At 37.6% G+C, this 17,010-nt stretch overlaps 1 protein-coding gene across 1 annotated transcript in view; it reads right to left on the bottom strand.

Moving 5' to 3' along the window:
* The window catches only part of LOC149572318 (putative phosphopantothenoylcysteine decarboxylase), a 70,863-nt gene extending 54,974 nt beyond the window's left edge, over positions 1 to 15,889 (bottom strand). The window contains exon 1 of the mRNA XM_089813522.1: positions 15,665 to 15,889. The gene's annotated coding sequence lies outside the window, so the exon portion shown is untranslated. The remainder of the gene's footprint in view (positions 1 to 15,664) is intronic.
* Between the last annotated feature and the right edge of the window lie 1,121 nt (positions 15,890 to 17,010).

The raw sequence follows: 17,010 nt of genomic DNA, 5'->3' as shown, positions 1-17,010 counted from the left end.
AAGTTTTAAATAGTCGTTGATCATGAAATTTATTGCAAATTCTATCGTTATGCTCATTGGTTGAAAATAATTTTGTTTATGTGGTGCCAACGTTTGGATTTCAGCATCTATTTAATCGGAATTGCCTCTAATTTGTTTCCTCGCTATTTCAAATGGTTATTTATCAAGAATCACATCCTTTGAAATCATAGCAAATGGTAATTAGAGCTATACAAGTTACGATAAACTTATAGGCCTGGAGAGTGAGTTAAAAGATTTAACAAATACATCGTTCAAGTTTTATGATTTAGGTGATTTCCACAAAAGACTTAACTCTCAGCCTATTCACCCAATTACTCAGAAGTTAAAAGAAAGCGGCTTGGTAGAAGCGGTCAAATTTCCCATGGTCGTACAAGCTCCAGAGCTAGTAAGTGATGTAAACCAATCTCGTCAAAGAATAATTCAAAAATTGACACAAGACAAATGTTTCAGAACACCATAACTCTTCATTAAAACTTTTGCAACTCTGCTTTGCCTCTACAATGAAAACAAACACCTACTTATTACAATTCCAAAAATTACCATATTTGGCAGATTTTCGAGAAAAACAAATTTTCCCATTTTTGGTAATTTTTAAAACTCATCCTACAAATCTCAATATTTCTCAAGAAAAACCCCCAACTAAGGCAAGACAAATTGCCAACTAATCAACGAAATCAAAAATAGGATTTTGGATTTATTACAAAAAAAACCACCTAAAAAAATGGAAAAAACACAAAAAGCTGAATTCGGAGGTCAAGATGAGATTTCAAGCTCCCGAAAAAATGTCGAAACGGCGACTTATCGAGCTAAGCTCATCAGCAATGCAAATAACTCCTAATGCCACTGCCTATAATATTTCAGCCAAAACCCACATCTAAGTCAACAACCTTGACCCTCGGATGCCCCTGCATCATTCTCCCCTGCTTGAAAAGAACGCAACTCCTACAAGTTTTGGTCCTCAAACTGCTTCTATTCAGGCTCATCTAGCTTCTGCAAATCCCATTCTGTAATCCAAGTGCTATCTATCAGTGCCAACCCTTCCCACTGCACGAGATATCTGTTGTGGGCACCATGGTGGGTCTAAACAGTCTTCTTGTCTAGAACCTATGCAACTTTTTCTCTTGTTTTGATAGGCATGGTATGTGTCCAATCTACCACATCCTCCTTTTCAACAGAGGTATCATCACCATGGAAAGTATACAAATCAGAAATACTAAACACAGAAGATATATCAAGACCACTGGGGAGGTCTATCTCATAAGCATTATCATTAATCTTCTTCAAAATCTTGCAGGGACCAATTTTCTTATATTTCAATTTATGAAAAGTTCCGATAGGAAACCTCTCCTTTCTGAGATAAACCATCACTAGAGCCCCTACACTAAAAACCTGATACCTTCGAGTAGCATCTATAGAAGCTTTGTACCACTCATTGCTGTCCTGCAACTTTTGTCTTACATCTTCCTGCAACTAGCAGAGCTGCTCTGCAAAGGCTTCTCCATCATCACTGACTTTGTCACCCAAGGGAAGCTGCACCAAATCGAGAACACCTTGAGGGTTATGTCCATAAACAACTTGAAATGGTGACTTACCAGTTGACCTGTTCACTGAGTTGTTATAAGCAAATTCTACCTGAGGCAATGCCAAATCCCATCGTTTGGGCTTCTCTCCAACAATACATTGCAACAGATTACCCAAACTATAATTGACAACTTCTGTTTGTTCATCATTTTTTGGATGGTAAGCACTATTGAATTGTAATTTTGTTCCCATTTTCTTCCATAAGGTCCTCCAAAAATGAGTCAAGAACTTAGTATATGTGATCGTTTTTAGAACACCATGCAATCTAACTATTTCAAAAAAGAATAACTAGGCCACCCTAGTAGCATCACTAGTTTTCTTACAAGCAATGAAATGAACCATTTTTGAGAATCTGTCCACAACTACAAAGATAAAGTCATTACCTCATTGTGTATGTGGCAATCCCAATACAAAATCCATACTCAAGTCTGTCCACGATCCTACTGGTACAGGTAATGGCATGTACAATCCGATGTTTTGGGAGTGCCCTTTGGCTACTTGACAAATTCGACACCTCTCCACAAACCTAGTGATATCTTGCTTCATCTTTGGCCAATAGTACTTATCTGCCACCAAAGCTATTGTTTTATCCTTCCCAAAATGCCCAGCCATACCACTGCTATGAAATTCTCGAATAATATTTTCCCGCATTGAGCCTACAGGCATACAGTTGCTTCCCCTTGAATAAGTAAGCATCTTGCATTAGATATTCACCTTGAATAGTGTCTACGTGCCCAGGTACTGGATTCTTCAACTGATCAACTTCCCAAAAGTCACTATCAGATTCATACAAGCCTTTGATTGCATCGAAACCAACCACCTTTGTTTCCATGATGGCCAGAAGAACAACTTGCCTGCTCAAGGCATCTGCAACTTGATTTTGTTTCCCTGATTTATGATTTCGAACAAAGGTAAACCCCTGTAGGAAAGAGACCCACTTTGCATGCCTAGTGTGCAATTTCTTTTGTGTGCTCAAGTATTTCAGAGCAATATGGTCTGTAAACAACACAAATTCTTTGACTACTAGATAATGCTTCCAGTGCCTCAAAGCTTGCACAATTGCATAGAATTCTATATCATATGTAAAATATTTCTTTCGCACATCATTCAATTTTTCACTAAAAAAGGCAATGGGCTTACCTTCTTGGCTGAGTACAGCACCAATGCCCACATGTGAGGCATCACAGTCCACTTCAAAGACTTTGTCAAAATCTGGTAGTGCTAGTATTGGAGCTTCAATGACCTTCTTCTTTAGGTATTGGAAACTCTCTTCAGCCTCTTTGGTCCATTAAAACTCTCGACCATTAGTGCAATTTGTCACAAGTACTACAATGCTGCTGAAATTACGAATGGACTTTCTATAGAAAGTAGCCATGCCATGAAAACTTCTAACCTCAGTGATACTACGTGGACTATGCCATTCAAAAATGGCTCAAACTTTCTCTGGATCCATCTTGACACCATCTACAGAAATGACAAATCCTAGAAAAACCAAGCTTGCTTGCATGAACCTACACTTCTTCAAATTAGCATAGAGCTTTTCTCTTCTCAATACCCCCAATATGATCCTCAAGTGTTGTAGATGTTCTTCCCTTCCCTTACTAAAAATTAGTATATCATCAAAATAAACTACTACAAACTTACCAATGTAGGGACGCAACATAGTGTTCATGAGTCTCATAAAAGTACTAGGTGCATTGGATAAACCAAAAGGCATAACCTTCCATTCATACAAGCCATCCCTAGTTTTGAAAGTTATTTTCCACTCATCCCCCTCTCGAATGTGGATTTGGTGGTACCCACTTCGTAGATCAATCTTAGAGAAATTCGTCGCTCTAGCAAGAACATCCATCATGTCATCCAAATGTGGGATAGGAAAACGATACCTGATGGTTATCCTATTGATGGTTTGACTGTCTGTACACATCCTCCATGTTCCACATTTCTTTGGAGTTGATAATATTGGGACAGCATAGGGGCTCGTGCTTTCCTGTACTAAGCCCGTTTATATGAGCTCAATCACTGTTTGTCCAATTTTGCATGTTGTGTCGGACTCATTCTATATGTTGCTTGATTGGGGAGACTTGCTCTTCGAATAAGATCAATATGATGTTGGATATCTCGTTTTGGGGGAAGTCCATCAAATAGCTCTTCTGGAATAACGTCTAAATATTCTTCCAACACTACAGCTACTTCTAGCGGTATAGTCAAGTCTTGCTCTTTTCCCTTTTGTACTACCAATGCATAACAACACCCTATCACTTTCATCTCCTTGACAAGTTCCTTTTCAAATAGCATACTTTCAGCTTTTCCATCACCCTTAAGAGGTAATAAGACTACCTTAGATCCATCCTTCCAAAAGGTGTAAGTATTCTTTTCCCCATTATGAATAACCTTTCTGTCATATTGCCAGGGACGACCCAAGAGGATATGGCATGCATCCATCGGAATCACACCACACCATAGCTCATCCTCATAGACCTTCCCTATGGAAAATTTAACACGGCACCTCTTATCTACTGTGACTTCACTTCCCTTTTTAAACCATGCAATCCAATAAGGACAAGGGTGCTTTTCACACTAGAGATTTAGTTTATCCACCATTTCTTTAGAAACCATATTCTCACAACTGCCTCCATCAACAATTACTTGACATACCTTTCCTCCTAAGGTACACCTTGTCCAAAATATGTTGGTCCTGAGCCATGAATCATCAATGCCTTTCTCCTCTACATCCTCCTTGGTTGGAATAATCATTGTCCTTCTCATCATGAGACTTTCTCCCATATCCAAAGATACTTCTTGTTCGGATTCATTGTCAGCCTAAGCTAGGCTCACTCTGGATGGCCCTCCTTGATTTCTATTCTGAATGTTGAAATTGGAACACTCAAAAGCCCTGTGGCCTTCTTCTCCACACCAAAAACAAGTGAGAGGCCTTCTCTGGTTTTCCCAGCCGCTTCCACTTTCATAGCCTCGACCTCAATAAAACCCCCTTCCTCTTTCTCGACCTCGCTAAAACCCCATTTATTCTCATGAGAGATGGATTCATGTTGAATCACTACTCATGAAACATGGGTCAATGAGTTTGACTCAAAATCACATAGTTAAATCCTGATAGCAATATCAAAATTTGACTTGCTGTGGAAATTATCTCTTAGTTATCAATTGATGAGCTTAAGGGGCTTTCTAATGAATAGTTCATAAGGCACAACACTTAGTGATGGTTTTGCAAATGGGGTTGCAAGCTTTGGATTTAACCATGGAGGAAACTCCATCGTTAAGCGCGCTCAAGCTGGAGTAGTACTAGGATGGGTGACCTCCCGAGAAGTCCCGGTGCTTCACCCTTGTTGGCATCACCTAGATCCAATGAGTGCTAAGTGTTCCATTTATTCTCATGAGAGATGGATTCATGTTGAATCACTACTCATGAAACATGGGTCAATGAGTTTGACTCAAAATCACACAATTAAATCTTGATAGCAATATCACAATTTGACTTGCTGTGGAAATTATCTCCTACTTATCAATTGATGAGCTTAAGAGGCTTTCTAATGAATGGTTCATAAGGTACAACACTTGGTGAAGTTTTTGCAAATGGGGTTGCAAGCTTTGGGTTTAACCATGGAGGAAACTCCGTAGTTAAGCGCACTCAGGCTAGAGTAGTACTGGGATGGGTTAACTCCCGGGAAGTCCCGGTGCTTCACCCCTGTTAGCATCACCTAGATCCAATGAGTGCTAAGTGTTCCATTTATTCTCATGGGAAATGGATTCATGTTGAATCACTACTCATGAAACATGGATCAATGAGTTTGACTCAAAATCACACAGTTAAATCCTGATAGCAATATCACAATTTGACTTGCTGTGGAAATTATCTCCTACTTATCAGTTGATGAGCTTAAGGGGCTTTCTGATGAATGGTTCATAAGGCACAACACTTGGTGAAGATTTTGCAAATGGGGTTGCAAGCTTTGGGTTTAACCATGGAGGAAACTCCGTAGTTAAGCACACTCAAGCTGGAGTAGTACTGGGATGGGTGACCTCCCGGGAAGTCTCGGTGCTTCACCCCTGTGAGCATCACCTAGATCCAATGAGTGCTAAGTGTTCCATTTATCTTCAGGAGAGATGGATTCATGTTGAATCACTACTCATGAAACATGGGTCAATGAGTTTGACTCAAAATCACACAGTTAAATCCTGATAGCAATATCACAAGATACTCTGTTGTTTTACTTTGATCATACTTCCAATCCTTGATTGTTGAAGACATCTAAGCGCAAAGACTTTTTGTAATTGATTTTGAAATCTGAACAAAAGATGTATCTTTCCATGGGCTGGATTGTTTCCATCAGTGAGGAGAGTTTTCCCAGGAATCCTTGTGTGATCTATAATTTTGAGTTTTTTTTATATTTCGTATGTTCTGGTTCGAAAATTAACAGGCCAAACCTATAGGCACAGCCTCCAACAATATAGTTGAGATGGACGCTCTATTAGGACCTATTGTGTACAGATATGGAAATAAAGAAGCTAGAAATCGAAGTTGACTCTTAGATTATTATAAATGCACTGAGAACTAGACGAACCCGTGATTGGAAGCTTAATTCTAGACTAGACAGAGTCATTGAGCTGCTGAACTTTTTCAAATTCATTTAGGTCAACCATATCTATAGAGGGTAATAAAAAAGCTGAAGATATTAGCTGACCGAGGCATAGATGGGTTGTTTACTGAAAAGATAGAAGACTAAGACTAGAGACTGATAGACTGATGGAATGTTTTCTTCCTGTATTAATAACTATGTAATGGTGGAGGACTTACTAATCCAAGAATGTTTCAAATTTTCACCATATAGAAGTGATGTCTAGAGGATCGAATTGACCCATAAATGAAGAATACTGGTAAAGGGATATAGACAGACATAGCAAAGATATATATGAATCATACAAGTACTTAAAACTTTAGATAAACTATAGGAGTCAAATAATAAGGACTGCTTAGTTTGCTTCCAGACTTATAAACTTACTGTGTGGTTGGCAACATAGTTCAAAATATCATTATCGGCAACTTATTGCTGAGGGGGAAAAAGGAATCGGGAAATTTTGAAGATAAGACAGAAACTTATTGGAAAATATCGGGATCTTAAAAAATAGCTAAATTTTAATTTCAATTAGATTATCCACAATAATTTATAAACAATAAGATTTTATGATATGGAAACCGCTCCTTAGGTTATATAGAATACAAATTACACAAAAATGCCTCCATTAGACAAGTTTACGTGCTTAAAACTGGGTTTTCTAGAGGTAAATGCTGCTATGAATAAAAGCAGCTCCACTTTCAATTGTTCTCCTATGTTCTTATCTACTCATATCCTCTGTTTTTTATTTTTATCTCCTTCATGTATCTGCATACTCTCACAATCATTGTAGATCTTTTTCCCAATGGAGACAACAAATGTAAAAGTTCTCTATGATGCAGTTTAATGAATAACTGTAAGTCTCCAGCTTTATCTTTGATCTTTATCCTACATTGCATCATCATCCTCTACATATATTCTCAGATTTCTTAATTTATCTTCTCAATATCTGCGTACTCTCACATTTTTTATAGAATTATTCCAAATAGAGACAATAAAAGTGCTCTGTGTGATACAATTTGACTTTTTAACTTTTACCCGAGGAAAATTTATAGCCCCTCTCCTTTTAGCAGGGAAATGTATATTCTCCTCCAATGCAGATTTATTACTGATAGTGGCAGGCAAAAACAAAATTAATTCAATGAAGTCTTTGATTTTCAAAATACTCGTACATTGTCCTATGGAACACATTGTCATGGTCAAGACACTTCGCTGGTGTCATGAGAACCAAGGTTCAAACCCAAATGACCTATTGTGCTTACAAGCCTTGGGTCTACTTAGGGCTAATGTGCTCACTGGTTTGAATCAGCAATGTGACCCTCCATATGTAATAACCCCAACAGGTTATAACTTCTTCAAACACCAAAATCTTTTCTAGTTCATTTGTTCGACATTTTGTCAAACACTTTGCAAGCAAACTCTGATACCAATGTAATATCCTCTTACAAGGAACTAATATGCAAGTGCAATTCTTTTGATATTTTCAATGCAAATATATGGAAACTAGATATGAAATGCAAAACAATTCACATACAATAATGACTACAGCAATGCCAAAATTTGATTCTGAATTATCATAGCAAAATCATATGCTTATGAAGTACAATGATAACTACTCATACTTACAAGAGGAACCTAATAATAGTGATGCACAAGAATGGAAATGAATCAAACATAGTTACTCCAGCGCAGCATCATGAATGTGTATTGTAGCAGCCGAAATCTATTCTCCAATTTAAGCACAAATAGAACTCTTGAATTGAAACTCTCCTGAATACCAAATTCAATGAATATTTCACCACCTCAAATGGTTGCAACACTGAAAAGTTGATGTTCTCCAATGGCTGACTGAAATTGGAAACCTTAGTTTCTTCTCCCAACTTAATATCAAATGCAATTCACAATAATCAGATGATAAACAATGATGCTCTCACCTCTATTTATACTTTTCCTTCACCCTTCTAGAAGGAAACAAAATATTTAATAATTGCATTCTCTAGAAGTTTCTTCCTTTCCAATAATTAATGTGCTTTTAGGAAATTAAATTACGAGAAGTTTCCCCCTTCCAATAACTAATGCACTCGCTAAAAGCTTCTCTCTTGCAATACAATAATTAATTGTGCTTCTATAAAATTAAATTACTAAAAGTTTCCCCCTTCCAATAATTAATGCACTCTCAATTAATTAAATTAATTAAATATAAAGTCACCTCTTTATTTTAATTTATTTAATGACTTTATTAGAAATTAATTTAATCAATTTCTCCTTATTTCTCCACTTAGCCTTCGGAGAATGTCAAGGCTAAGAACTCCACTAAGATGCTAAAAAGATGGAGACATTACAGTCCGCCCTCCCTAAAATTGCTTGTCCTAATTTTGGATGCTACAAAATCCCCTCACTCTCTCATGTCGCATCCTCTACTAGCAGGTCCTTCCATTTCACCAAATACTCCCTTATAGTGTGCCGCCTCAAGTTCCTTTCCTTGAAATCAATGATAGCCTTTTGCACCAATATCAATTTTCCCTCATCATCCAAGGGTGGGAGCACTGCAAAAGGAACAATATGATGTCCTAGCACCTTCTTGAGGAGTGACACATGAAAAACATTGTGCACCCTACTCTCTGCTAGCAAATCTAACTCATAAGCCACCTCTCCCACTTTCCTAATAATCCTGAATGGACCATAGTATTGTGGCTTAAGTTTCTCGGCACCACTCTTCTTAAGAGTGGATTGACGGTAAGGCTGCAACATAAGATACGCCATATCTCCAACCTCAAAAGTCCGCTCTGTCCTCTTTTGGTCTGCATACTGCTTCTGCTGATTCTGTGCCTTGGTTATATTATCCTTGAGAGTCTTAACAATGTCTTGACTCTCCTGTAACAAATCACCTGCACTGGGCACTCTATTGTCACTCAAAAGAAAATCCATAAAATTGGGTGCCTCATACCCATACAGGGCCATGAAGGGTGACATCTGAATAGACATGTAATAAGTGGTATTGTAGCAATACTCATAGAGATAAATCCACTTTACCCATGCCTTATGTTGCCTTGCTATATAATTTCTGAGATATTCGTCCACCCATTTATTCACTATCTCTGTTTGAGGGTGATAGCTAGTACTCGGAGTGAGCTTTGTCGCACACAACCTGAATAGCTCCTACCAAAAATGACTCATAAACCTACTATCTCTGTCACTAACAATGCTCTAAGGTAAGCCATGTAGTTTGAATATCTCCTTAAAGAACAACTCTACCACCTGTGTAGCAGTGTATGTAGCAGTGATCGGAAGAAGTGTGCAAAATAAATCCACTTTACCCATGCCTTCTGTTGCCCTGCTATATAATTTCTAAGATATCCCTCCACCCATTTATTCACTATCTCTGTGTAACCATTTGTTTGAGGGTGGTAGCTAGTACTCGGAGCGAGCTCTGTCGCACACAACCTAAATAGCTCCTACCAAAAATGACTCATAAACCTATTATCTCTATCACTCACAATGCTCTGAGGTAAGCCATGTAGTCTACATATCTCCTTGAAGAACAACTCTGCCACCTATGTAGCAATGTATGTAGCAGTGATTGGAAAGAAGTGTGCAAACTTCGTAAGGCGATCCACAAACACATATATGCAGTCCCTACCTTGGGCTCTAGGCAGTCTTGTGATGAAGTTCATAGATAAACACTCCCACTTCTTATCAAGAATCGGAAGTGGTTGAAATAAACCGCCTAGATAGGAGTGTTCCTGCTTATTCTGCTAGCAGGTGGGACACTCCCTAATATACTGAAGTACTTCTTTTTTGAGCCCTTTCCATGTGAAGCGCTCTCTAATCTACCGGTATGTCTTGTAGAAACCAGGATGTCCTGCCATAGGTGAATCATGAAAAGATTTTAGAACCATCCTCCTCACTGTTGAGCCTAGAACCAATAATATTCACCCTTTGTAAATGATGAGCTCATTCTCAAGGGTGTGTTTGTTGTCCTAAATAGTTCCATCTATGAATCCGGTGGTCCACGCATTCTTTGCATACTCTGCAAGGATCAAGTGTCTCCAATCCTCCAATATATCTGTCAATAAGCTCAAATGGGGCCTACGTGATAAAGCTTCAGCAACTACATTCTGTGTTCCTTTAAAATATGTAATATCAAAGTCATAGGACTGTAGCTTGCTTACACACTTTTGCTACCTATCATTGAGATCTCGCTGCCCCAAAAAGTGTTTTAGGCTATTATGGTCGATTTTGATACAAAATTTGCTACCTACCAAAAATTGCCTGAATTTACCAAAGTATGCATAATGACTAACATCTCTTTATCATATATGTTGAAGCTCCGTTCTAGCCCTCTTAATTTCCTACTCTCATAAGCAATAGGGTGCTTCTCCTGCATAAGCACTACTCCAATGCCCTCTCCGGAAGCATCACAGTGTAGCGCAAAAGGTTTGCTGAAATCTAGTAACACTCACACTGGATAGGAAGTCATCAAATCCTTAAATTTCTCAAAACACTCCTGTGCCTCAGGAGTCCACAAGAAAGCTCCCTTTCTCAACAAATTTGTCAAGGGTGTTGCATGCCTAGAATATCCATCCACAAACCTCCTGTAGAAACCACATAATCCAAGAAAGCCCCCCAACTGTGTAAGGTTCACCGGTGAAGGCCACTCCACAATGGCACGAATCTTTTTAGGATCCATGCCTACACCTTCTGCACTGATGATATGACCCAAATACAACTATTCTGTCATACCCAAATCATATTTCAACTCCTTTGCATACAAGGACTCTCTACCCAATATATCCAACACCGTGTCAAGGTGAACCAAGTGCTCCTCCCAAGATCTATTGTACACCAAGATATCATCGAAGAAGACAAGTACAAATTTCCTCAACTGAGGATGGAAAACCCTATTCATTGTTGCCTGAAAAGTAGCAAGTGCGTTAGTTAGCCCAAATGGCATAACTACAAACTCAAAATGGCCACAATGACATCTAAAGGTTGTCTTCTCGATGTCCTGCTCTCTAACTCTAATCTAGTGTTAACTTGATCTCAAATCTATTTTTGAGAAGAACAAGCTCCATGAAGCTCATCTATCAACTCACCGATCCTAGGAATGGGGTACCTGTTTTTAATTGTCTTCCTATTAAGCACCTTGTAATCAATGCACATCCTTAATGTCCCATCATTCTTCTTCACCAACACTGCTGAAGAAGTGAAAGGAGACTTACTTGGCCTAATGTGGCCCATAACAAGTAACTCCTTTATAGTTTTTTCAATTTCATCCTTCAACCTCTTCGGATGCCTCTACGGTGTAATCATGATCGGCTTAGCCCCCTCCTCTAACTCAGTGATGTGCTCAATACCCCTATCTAGTGGTCTACCTGATGGAATGTCACTGAACACCTTAGAGTGTTTAACTCTAAGCTTCTAAATATCAAGAGGATATTCAGTCTTCTGTTGCCCCTCCTGTGATGGCATTAACATCCACTCTACTGTCCACTCCATCTGATCATGTTGAATCAATCTAGCCATCCTCTAGAAAGAGACCATTCTAAAATCATTGTTCCTAATTGCCTTAAGAATCTATGTCTTCCCATTTACTTTAAACCTCATCTCCATCTCCTTGAGATTAAAAGTGAACTCACCAATATCATGCAACCAACTCATTCCAAGGACTATATCTATATCTCCCATAGGCACAACATAGAAATCTGCCTTAAAGGCATAATTATTAACTTCCAATGGGAGTCCAATGATCTTATGATCACAATTGAGGACATAGCCATCAGCTACCCTCACTCTAATTCCCCCAAACTCTTCTGTTTGTATGCCACGCCTTTCCACCAACCTAGCATCAATGAAATTATGAGTAGCACCGGTATCAACCAAAGTTATAACTCGCTGTCCAGCAAGTACTCCTCTCATTCGAAATGACCCTTCTTGCTTAACACTAGTGAGACGAGCTTCCCTAAGTTGCCCATCTCCTTCCCCATCCAAGTTTTCAGCCTTGTCTTCCTTTTGTTTCACCATCTATTTCCTCTATATCAGATTGTTGGTCTGAATTATCTGATTTTGATTCCTTATAGTATGCCCACATAACTCTATTAGCTTTGCCCTTTGATCTAAGAGGACAGACATGGTTTGCATCATAGGGTCCCTTATAGTAGAAACATAATTTTTTCTTTCTCAAATCATTTAATGTATCCCTGTCAAAAGGTGATGGAATTTTATCTTTAAAATCATTTTTAAAATCAGTCCTCTCTGATTTTTTATAAAATGGTTTGTTATCCTTACTAGAAGATGCTCCTTTGGACTGAAATTTGTTTGTTGAGACTGCATGTTCCATGCTTCTTGCCTTTTTCATAGCTTCCTGTAAAGAAATGGGATCCAATGCTTTTATCCAACCTCTTAGTGGTTGAGATAGGCCTTCAACAAAAAAAACTATCAATCTACACTCTGAAATGTTTGGCACCTTGATTGCCAACCGCTGAAATTCACCAATGAAATACTCCAAGTTGCCTATTTATTTCAATTATGCTAATTCCCAAAAATAAACCTCTGGATCTTTCTTGTCAAATTTTTGAACCAACCTATCCACAAAGTCCTAGTACTCTGTCACCTGATTATGCTGAAGTGTTACCATACCATGGTACCACCAATCATGTGCTACTCTCTCCAAATGCAAAGTGGCGTATTTGATAGCTTCAATCTCTCTCATTGGCCTTAGTGCCAAAAATGTGCAAAGCTTATGAATCCAAGCTTGAGCTGTCATCTTACCACTCCCATCAAATGTAGGCATAATAAGCTTTCCTGTAGCCCTCTTCAGCTCACTATTTTGACCCCTAGGCCTCCTATCCTGTCTGAGTGACCTGTAATGTTCTCTTCTCTGATTTACAAAGCGTTCAAAGGTCATCCTCTCCCGAACTTGCGGTGCCAATAATTCCCATTCATTATTTGCAGCCATAAGGATATCTGTAAATATCTCATCCTCAACTTCCTCTGTTGGTTCCTGTATTGATTCTTCTCTAGCAAAGGTAGGACGTGCGGGTCTGTCTGCTGTTATGGAAAGAGTTCTATGAGCTCTAAGTGATTCCACTACACTCCTGTTATCCTCTTGTTTTTTATTCTGTCTATCCTGTGGATTCGTGCACTCAACCATGGTGGTGAGTGTTTGCAAAGCCTGAGCCATCCGCTCTTGTCCTATAACCATTGCTCTGTAAAATTCCCTTGTTTCCTGATCCTCATTCCTATTGTCTCTTGGTGGGCTACGCTCTTGCCTGTCACCTTTGGTGTCTAGCTGCCTATAAAAATCTTATTCCCTATCAAATAAAACTTACCTGTGAGTGGAAAATTTGTGAGAGCCAACCCTAGGTGGCTGCATGTGATTGCTAAACCCTCAGGATGGTAGGATTTAGCTCTGATACCAATGTAATAACCCCAAAAAGTCATAACTTCTTCAAACACCAAAATCTTCTTTAATTCAATTGTTCGACATTTTGTCAAACACTTTGCAAGCAAACGCTGATACCAATGTAATATCCTCTTATAAGGAACTAATATGCAAGTGCAATTCTTTTGATATTTTCAATGCAAATATATGGAAACTAGATATGAAATGCAAAACAATTCACATACAATAATGACTATAGGAATGCCAAAATTTGATTCTGAATTATCATAGCAAAATCATATGCTCATGAAGTACAATGATAACTACTCATACTTACAAGAGGAACCTGATAATAGTGATGCCCAAGAATGGAAATGAATCAAACATAGTTACTGCAACACAGCATCATGCATGCATACTGTAGCAGCCAAAATCTATTCTCCAATTTAAGCACAAATAGAACTTCTGAATTGAAGCTCTCCTGAATACCAAATTCAATGGATATTTCACCACCTCAAATGGTTGCAACACTGAAGAGTTGACGTTCTCCAATGGCTGACTGAAATCGGAAACCTTAGTCTCTTCTCCCAACTTAATATCAAATGCAGTTCGCAATAATCGGATGATAAACAATAAAGCTCTCACTTCTATTTATACTTTTCCTTCACCCTTCTAGAAGGAAATAAAATATTTAATAATTGCATTCTCTAGAAGTTTCTTCCTTTCCAATAATTAATGGTGCTTTTAGGAAATTAAATTATTAGAAGTTCCCCCCTTCCAATAATTAATGCATTCACTAGAAGCTTCTCTCTTGCAATACAATAATTAATCGTGCTTCTAGAAAATTAAATTACTAGAAGTTTCCCCCTTCCAATAATTAATGCACTCTCAATTAATTAAATTAATTAAATATAAAGTCACCTTTTTATTTTAATTTATTTAATGACTTTATAAAAAATTAATTTAATCAATTTCTTCTTATTTCTCCACTTAGCCTTCGGAGATTGTCAAGGCTATGAACTCCACTAAGATGCTAACAAGATGGGGACATTACAACGTAGCTTCTAGGTGGCTACAACTTACTCATAAAAAAAACTCTTGCATTATTGTCCTTTAGTCCAAAGAAAATTCTAAACCATTTGATTGATACAGGGTGCTCTATGAAGAACGACAAGAAAAACTGGGAATGGGATCCATACTTGGAGATGAATAAGAAGAATCACTGAATCTGGTATGCCATCATTCATTTATTTGGCACCCCAGACTCAATGCTACGATTTTTCAGCAGTATTTATATGTTCAACTGATATTTCAACATAACCGACTTTTGACAAACTCGACTTCCTGCTGTAAGTTCTACCCACTTACCAAATCTTTAAAAAAAATAACATCATTAATTTACAATTGTGTCAGAATTGATATTCCCTTGCAAAACCAAAATAAGAACCTTGACCTTTGAAACAACTTCAAATTTCTTACTGAACCTAGTAGATTCTACCATGCATCAGTTCTCACAACAAAACTTTCCAGATTTGTGTGAGCGCGAAAAATATCATCGGAGCCGACCAGCTTACTCAGTTCAATGTCCTTACTTTCTACAGAAGATGGACAGCCTGTCAATTCTCGCTACTTCCTAAAGAACCTTCCCTTACACAAATAAAATCACATTAATCACCACAACTTCACTGGCTTCTACTTTGGGTAGCCATTTTAATGTTAAAACTAGATTTGCAAACGTATCAAATGAAGGAATAACGCTAAAGAGTATCAAGCAAAATACATAAGAGGAAATTTTTGACCAGAAAAACCATGTTTTAAACTCCATTAATAACCCCCAAAAAAATGCAAAGTCAAGCCGCTGCCCACATGTATAGGGCTTTCTAGAAACACGCGTTAAAAATGTCATCACACCCTGCATTAAAAACAAGGCAATCAACGAGCAAACAAAAGCCAACATATTTGTTCAGAATCTCAAGCTAGACCATAAACTTTTCAATGTTCTTAGGCTTTAATGTTTTTGAAGCAAAATAAATGAGGCACGTACCTGGGTAATTGTCGATCGCGGTTACAAGACACCAATGAAGAGCTATATCGAATGAACAGATGTCGCCTTTAACGACGTTTACTGTGTCCGCAGTTGACTCTGCAGCTTCTGTGAATGTCCTTCGCCACTTCGTCCTGTTTTTCTCGACATCTAAACCCATAATTTTTAATGGGTAAGCAACACGCTCAAAAAGAGTGGCAGCGGGAAAAAGATACATCAAAATAAATATCAGTTTAATATAATGTATTGTTAAATATATATAGTTATGTAAATCGTGTTGAGTGGTTTGTTAAATGTGTTAAAAGATTATATGTAAAATGAATTGAATGTTTTAATTGTGTTCATAATAAGTGTACATCTTGTTTTTGCAAGTTCACTTTCCCTTTGTTTTAAATATTTATTTATTTATTATCACAATATGTAATTTGGTATGTTTGGGAGTATGTATGTGTTTAGAGATAATGATATTCAATTGGGTTATGTGTTGAGATAACTTCTTTCTTGTGTCAAATGTTATGAAGATAATATAGTGTCTTTTTTGTTTGTTTTTTGCATGATGATATTCTAACAGATGTGATTTGGATGTTTATGCTCATTGTGTGATCATGTTGGATCTGTGAGAGGTTGTTACCTTTGAGCTAATTTAATTTATGTCATTGCATCAGTAGAGTCTTTGTGCCTTATATCTATTTGCATGAACCATGGTACTTTGGTTAGTCATGTACTTGATTTGGGATGTATTTTTTAGTTTTGTATGTGTAATGTTGCTTCTGTGTAATTGGTTGATTGAATCTTGTGATGCAGTGACTAATCATGTGTTGTACATTTATGTGGGCATAGTGAGATGCGCCTAGTGTAGTTCAGTGTTGTGCTCATTGCAAGGTTACTCTTGTGGTTATGTTTTGTATCTGGCTTTGAGGTTTATGAAGTTATTTGATGGTTTCATTTAGGCATGTGTTGGTGGTTACCTAGACTTGGATTGTATCACGATGTTATTGAGTACCCATGTGATATGATCAATGGTTGCATTATGTGATGCATTTGATAACCACACTTTATTCAAGTATAGTAGTGTTGATTTATATGTTAGACTACATTGTTAATAGGATTTTGATGGGATTTGCATTATGATATCTTATGATGTTATTTAGTTATTTTGTATTTGAGATTGAATTTTAAATTAAGATGATTTTATGGGATTGTATGTGTTAAATTTTAGTATTGTTGCAAATGTGTATGTAATGACAATTCAATATTGAAAAATACTAAATATTAAATTTGTAATTCAAAATCTTGGTATTTGTATTCATTGAACTCCAAAGGGCAGAACATTTATTAATTTTGAT

This window comes from Cupressus sempervirens, chromosome 2 (assembly GCF_028749045.1).
Source record: "Cupressus sempervirens isolate cs-2001-9-10 chromosome 2, ASM2874904v1, whole genome shotgun sequence".
In the NCBI taxonomy this organism is placed as follows: Eukaryota; Viridiplantae; Streptophyta; class Pinopsida; order Cupressales; family Cupressaceae; genus Cupressus; species Cupressus sempervirens.
The sequence above is the reverse complement of the archived record's forward strand: the minus strand, read 5'-3'. Positions and strand labels throughout refer to the sequence as shown.